This window comes from Prunus dulcis, chromosome 3, assembly GCF_902201215.1.
Source record: "Prunus dulcis chromosome 3, ALMONDv2, whole genome shotgun sequence".
NCBI classification, from domain to species: Eukaryota; Viridiplantae; Streptophyta; class Magnoliopsida; order Rosales; family Rosaceae; genus Prunus; species Prunus dulcis.
In genome coordinates, this window is record NC_047652.1 from 17,458,269 (window position 1) to 17,465,598 (window position 7,330).

General features: G+C 40.0%; 1 long non-coding RNA gene across 3 annotated transcripts; it reads left to right on the forward strand.

Annotated features, from left to right (window-relative positions):
• Positions 1-1,622: 1,622 nt before the first annotated feature.
• Positions 1,623-3,240, forward strand: LOC117620577. Of its 3 annotated transcripts, none has more exons than XR_004584811.1 (4): positions 1,623-2,060; positions 2,184-2,222; positions 2,328-2,456; positions 2,825-3,240. It is a non-coding gene; the product is annotated as an uncharacterized LOC117620577 (long non-coding RNA). The 3 variants fall into 3 exon arrangements; XR_004584812.1 differs by having other exon boundaries at positions 1,623-1,746; positions 1,913-2,222; XR_004584810.1 differs by having other exon boundaries at positions 1,623-2,222.
• The last annotated feature ends 4,090 nt before the right edge of the window (positions 3,241-7,330 follow it).

Consider the following 7,330-nt stretch of genomic DNA (forward strand, 5'->3'; position numbering starts at 1 on the left):
GGTTGTTTTTGCACATATGTGAGTGGGCGAAAGATTGTTCTTAAATAAAAAATCTTTTGTACGTTTTCAGAGGATTAGTTAGAGTTGAAGTTTTGGTTAGGGAAGTATGAAAGAACTACGTATGGCTTAATCCCTGAGTAAGGGTACGTAGGCACCTAGAGTTACTAGGTGCAGCCACAAGATCAAGTGTATGAAAATTTGTTCAGTTAAGTTATTCTGGGATTTGATAACGTTTTCATGTTGTTCTAAGAGTTGAGGCCATTCAAAGTTATTTATTTGATGCATGCTGAACGATTGTGGCTATGAGTTGCATTTTATACAGGTGAAAATTTTGGAAAATGAGTTAATTATAGGGGAGACTCTACCGAAATTTCGGCAAAAGTCAAACCGAAAAAGAAATTTGAGTCTTAGTAGAAGGGCAATTTGGTCAAGTGTGCCTAGCACTTGCTAGGTGTTGGACACGCATAAGGTTCGACTCAGATTCCAAAGTAGAATTTGGGTCAGGTCCTGTCAGCTTGAGGTCCTCTTTTTTTATATTTAAAAATAGTACAGCTGGACGGCTATACTCAGTTTTTTTAATTTTTTTTCAAAAGTATAGCCGGACAGCTATACTTTTTTACACATGCCCCGAGGTTTTTTTTTTTTAAAAAAAAAAATAGTATAGCCCTATGGCTACACTAGTTTACACGTGGCGCCGATTTTTTTTTTTTTTTTGTACGTAGTATAGCCGTACGGCTATACTCGATTTCTTTCTAATTTTTTTTTTTAAAAATAGTATAGCCTAGCGGCTTTACAAGTTTTTTTTATAAAGATAGTCTTTAATAAATATTATAGACGAGCAACTATAGTCTTTTATATATATATATATATATATATATATATATAATACTTTCGTGTTCTATACACGTCTTACGTTTTTTCAAAAGCGACCGTACAATAGTCATATGGTATATACGTACGTATTTCTAATCACGTATATTTTACAAAATTTTCAATAAGACACATACAAATAATTCTCACATATTATTGAATAAGAATAATATATGTTATAAAAATTCTATAGTGGTTGATTAATATCTAATTTAGATATGTTGAAACTAGCAAATTGAGATATATAAAGTACAAACTAATGCAACTAGAAGGGTCCCTTTTTTTTTTAATAAATATTAAATAGTATAGCCGGACGACCGTTTAATTATAATGTATTAAATAGTATCGTCGTGTTGCTGTACTATGATTTTTTATTTATTAAAATAAACTTGTTTTGACACATGGTGCCTAATCGCTGAGGTCCTTTTTTTGTATTTTAAAACAGTATAGCCGCACGGCTATACTATTTTACATGCGGGCCCCTGAAGAACATCTCTCTCTCTGTGTCCTTTTGAAAATCGAAATCCTCAACTCTCTGAATCCCTCACACATCTGTTTCTTCTTAGTCTCTTAAACAAATCTGTAATTGTTCGCTGTGGTTGTCACCGAGCTCGCCGGCGTAGGTCATCGTTTGCGACCCATCTTGAGCCCCTTGGTTGTCGTCGTCACCGAGCTCTGCCTCCAACCTCATATCTCTATTACATATCTGAAGCACCATCTCCCCTCGTGCCATCCAGGTAATTGAACTTGCGCTGGCTAGGTCACCGATCTAGCGCCATCCATCTCATCTAGCTCGCCGAGCTCGCCATCTCCCTCATGGATGAGAACCGTGAGAAGATGCTTTAAATCTTTTACGACTCTCAATATTTCTTCCTTGTGAGTATTATCACGCCCTGATGCTATAATTTTAATGAATTCATTCAATTTTTTCTAATTTTATTTTGCGAACCCTATTCTAATTGATTTCAATTGAGTTCTGTAATTTCAAATGTGGTTAATCTCTTTGTCAAATGTGGTTTCAACTTATATTGTACTTCTACAGCTCTGTTCATAGGTTTATTGGAGATTTCAGCTAAAGGAGCTTGATAAGTCAGGCCCAAAGAAATGTGTTATTTCTCAGTCTGTGAAATATGTGATCCAAAATTTAGTGGATGATGACCTTGTTTTCAAAGACAAGATAAGGAACCTCTGTAAGTGGATGTTTCCACATACAGCTTTGCATCGTGGATGATGATCAGTCTGTGAAAGATGTGATCCAAAATGCTTGTTTATATTGGCATTTTGTTGTAATGCATGTTATTTTAAAATTTCAGGTGTATTTTTGGAGTCTTCCTAGCACTGCTGGAAACCAGGTGAACCTTTGATGGTTTCCATTATAAGCTCAGTTCTACAGGGTAGGATTTGTGCTGAAATTCCTACAAGTAGATTCGTGCTGATATTGTTTTGGTCTTTGGCAGCTTAGGAATGTGTATAGCATACTTGAATCTGATCTCCAAAGCAGTAAGAAGCGTCATGCAGAACTTGTTGAACAGTGTAATGCCCTGAAGAAGGGATAAACTGTTGATTTTACGTTAGAGATGCTTTAGGTACAATTTCTGTTTAGGTTTTAACATAGAGATACAATTTCCGTTTAGGTTTTAACATAGAGATGCAGTTTGATTTTACGGTAGTAGAGAAGCTGATTCTGTTCTGTTCTGAAATCCTGTGGGAGCGTCTTTTAAATGTCTTATCTACATATTGTTACTAAAATTGTTATGTTTTTTCTTTTGGCCATTGGCCAGATTATAACTTTGTTTGGAATTATTTTTTTATGGGACATAATATAAAATTTTATATGAAGGAGAACTTAAAATCTGAATGCTTAATTCAACTTTTGTTTGTTCTTTCTTGATTTCAGTAATATCTCTGCCGGTTAATGTAATTGATAATACAATTATTATTAAATCACCTGCAGAGCAGAAGCACTTAATAATCACTTGACTGCTGTCCAGCGAGACCATGAAGTCAGATCTCAAATAGAAGAAAGAAAAATAAGAATTGATGCAGCTTATGAAGATGCTAAAAGAAAGGAAAAATCTCTGCAAGACAAGAACGAGCTAAAGCAGAAGCTGCGGTCTTTTTGTTTGGCCTTTTTATATCATTACTGTTTTGTTGGTAAGTTTCTAGATATGGTGTGCATGTAATGGCCTCATTATGTTACTGCTTTCGATATTCTTTGTTGATGTGTCGGAAAGGTTTTTTAGCATTTCAAGTAAAAGCTATTCCAGTGAACTTTGGGTAACTTGGTTAATAACCAGGGTTCCACCCCAATTATGTAAGGAGAATGTTTGTTATGAAACGTTTGAGATTAACAAGGACGTTCAAGATTAACTACGAACTAATACTGCAGAAATTACTTTCTAGTGCTTTTGTTTCTAAGATGCGATCGTGATAAGAGGGAAATGTTCATAGCAAGTATCTTTTGATTTGGTTACATGTTTTTTTTTAGTGCTACTAAACGAACCTTAAAATTAACAGAATACACCCTATGATCTAAGTTCACTCTAATTTTTAAATCAAAATGTAAAATTAACTAAGTACAGCCTATTTAACTATCAAAAATGCATTTGTACACTCTATCACACAGCACCAAACCCATTCAAGAACTGGCTGCCGAACACTCCATCAGACCACCATTTTTCTATCTTCACAATAGGGTGGAAAAAATCCAAGCATCTCATGGAATGTCTTCCTAGTTTATGAATGTAAAAAGTAACTGTAGACAAAGAAATTTTGGTGCAATAAATTCCATTGACTCATAATTCGCCCCGTAATTCGCCCATGTGGCGTGTGACTCATCAAAATCGGATTAGTTGTCAAAAATGACAAATGGCGACATCCGACGGAGTGCATCAAACGGTTCAAGATGAAGACAAAATTAAAGGAAAGAATCTTCTGTGATTGACTTTGATTTAAATCAAATATTAATCAGGTTAATCAATTAAAGATAATCTGGTTAAATTGCCAGATTATGGGAATTGATTTAAATCAAATCAAAATCCCACAAATCAAGTTTTAAATAGGGGAAAGTTATTTAGGTCAAGCATTCGACAAAAGCCTATAAATAGGAGGCCTCAAGACGAAAGAAGAGGTTAGAGAAAAAACCTAGCACTCAGAAGAAACAGAAAACTCTCTGCATTCTTCACCCTACTTTGGAAGAGCCACCAAGCACAACAAATACGTGCCGGTTCCTTCACCATAGAAAATCCCAAACACCAAACAAGCTTCGTGCTACCCGTTTGATCAAGATCAAGTCTCTACGACCCTTGTATCAAACACAAATTTTCTTTAAACACTTTGGAGATCGAATCAGAGGATTCAATACAGAGATTGTAACCCTAAATTTCATCAATACAATATTATTTTGTACACGTGTTCTTGTCTCATTTGTCGCAGGAAATTCGTGTTTACAAATTTGGCACGCCCGGTGGGACTATCTCTGCCTCTCATCTCTTTCTCCAGTTCCAAAATCAATCAACACACCAAAAACGATGGCTTCCAAGAAGATTCAATCCGTTCCCGCGACGAGAGGCAAAAGCGTGAGCGCCTCCTTCTCAAGCGGAGATTCTGCTGGGGTCGTCACCCGGAGCAAGGCCAAGGCGATATCCGCAACTCAACATGTTACTTCCATACCGACTCAAGCCAAGGCGAAAGATGTTCACCGAAGGCGCGAACCGGTTATCAATTTGGCCTCATTGGGGCAAAAGAAGAATACCTCTCGGGCGGATGAGAGAAACTCTCGGAGTGAAGGGAGGAGTTTTTCGGGTTCGAAGAATTCGAGAGAACGCTCACTCTCGCCTGTTTCAGACGCTGACTCGAGCACAGGCTCATACCATGGATCCCCGCCTGACGATCAACAGAAGAAGCTTACCTCGGCATCCGTAGGTGAGTCTTATTCTATGGCTATGCAGGTCATGGTGACGGGAGCTATGTCTATTGAAGAACAACTGGCCCATATGAGCGAAGCGGTCACCAAACTGACTAAGATGGTCGAGGAGAAGGATGCGCAGATTGCTTCTCTCATCAACAACAAGTGGGAAGGGCATCAGGATAAGGAGCCTGGTCAAGACGCACACAAGAAAGGACCACATCATGAGGCTGAATCCAGCGAGAAAAGATTGGGTCATGAAACAGAGTCGGGTGAGAAGCCGCACGGAAAAGGTGACGCCGCCTCGGTGGGTTCTTTGTCAGTCCAACAACTTCAGGACATGATCGCAAACACCATCAGGGTTCAATACGGAGCACCTTCCCGAGACACGCTCATGTATTCTAAGCCATACACCAGGAGGATAGACAACTTGCGGATGCCAACAGGATATCAACCTCCCAAATTCCAACAGTTCGATGGAAAGGGCAACCCAAAACAACATGTTGCACACTTCGTCGAAACATGCAATAATGCCGGGACGAGGGCGACCACCTGGTGAAACAATTTGTTCGTTCCTTGAAAGGAAATGCATTTGATTGGTATATAGACTTGGAGTCCGATTCCCTTGACAGTTGGGATCAGATGGAGCGAGAATTCTTGAACAGATTCTATAGCACTCGTCGCACTGTGAGTATGATGGAACTCACAAATACCAAGCAATGGAAAGATGAACCTGTCGTCGATTACATCAATCGATGGCGCTCGTTAAGCCTGGATTGCAAAGATAGGCTTTTGGAGTTATCGGCCGTTGAGATGTGCATTCAAGGAATGCATTGGGGGTTACTTTACATTCTACAAGGAATTAAACCCCGCACGTTTGAGGAGCTAGCCACTCGTGCCCATGATATGGAGTTGAGTATAGCTAGTCACGGAGGAAAGCATGAGCCCGTCATGGAGCAAAGAAAGGAGAAAGTCTTTGGACAAAAGACAGATAAACCTGTCAAGAAGCCTACCAAGGAAGCAATGACAATAAACACCGTCCCCGTCAAAATCTCCACCCGAGACAAGAAGAAAGAAGTCAGAAGGATGGAGCCATCTCGAGAAGTGGATAGACGTCGACGCACTTTGAAGGAGTTAGAGGAAAAAACGTACCCCTTTCCTGACTCCGATGTCGCAGGTATGCTTGAGGACTTGCTCGAAAAGAAGGTGATCGAATTGCCGGAATGTAAGCGGCCTGAAGAGATGAACCGAGTCAACGACCCTAAGTTTTGCAAATACCACCGAATTGTCAGCCATCCGGTAGAGAAGTGCTTCGTGTTGAAGGAGCTAATTATGAACTTGGCTAGGCAAGGAAGGATTGAGTTGGATGTTGACGAAATCGCAGATGCGAACGTTGCCACAATTGTGTTTGGATCCTTCGATCCGATGCCGCTGCCCGCATTATCAAAAAGATTGGAATTCCAATCAACAAGGGGCATACACCAGGTGACTGATCCTTGCACAGAAGAAGTGGCGGGCAAACCGAACAATCAAGGTGGTGATGGCTTCGTTGGTGATTCATCTTTCGATGACAATGAAGGATGGACGCTCGTTACCCGGCGGAAACCTCGTACGAAGCGCATTCCTCAACGACAAAATACTCAATCAAAGAGGGAGCGGCGAAAAAGGAGTTCGCACAAACGCTCTAAAACCAAAACCAGAATAATGGTGAAGAGAGATTCTGGCCAAGAAAGTGGACCACTAATCCAAGAACCACGAATTCCAATTACGCTAGAAGAATACTTTTCCAAAATGTTCTTCGTAAGAGGACCAACGGAGACTGTTCATATGACAACTTGCTATCAAGTAGATGACGAAGATGTCTCGGAAGGAAGATCTGAAACTCATGAAGAGCAAAAGGTCCTGACACAGGTAGAAGATTCACCATCGCACTTCAATATTGAGGAAGTGGTGGAACTTCCTGAAGCAATACGCATAGCATTGGTAAAGACGTTGATGGATCTCAATATTCATCCAAATCAAATAAGGGAGGCCAAAAAATTAGAGCCCGAGTCTCAAGATCGTGCTATCTGTTGTGCGACATGTGCTTCCATCACATTCACCGATGAAGATCTTTTGTTAGGATCCAAACCACACAACCGTCCGCTTTTCGTGTCCAGGGTATGTGCGAGAACAGAAACTTAGTCGCATGCTCGTGGATGGAGGTTCAGCAGTAAACATAATGCCTAAATCCACAATGATAAAGTTAGGCATCACCGTGGACGAATTGTCTCGAAGTCGTCTCATGATTCAAGGCTTCAATCAAGGAGGGCAAAGAGCCATGGGCATGATCAAAATTGAGCTCGTGATAGGTGACTTAAAGTCAAACACCCTATTTCACGTGATTGATGCTAAGACTTCCTACAATCTTCTCTTAGGAAGGCCGTGGGTACATGAAAATGGGATAGTACCTTCAACTTTACATCAATGTTTCAAATTTTACAGAGGTGGAGTAAAGAAAATCCTAGGTGATGTCAAGCCATTTACCGAAGCCGAATCCTATTTCGCCGACGC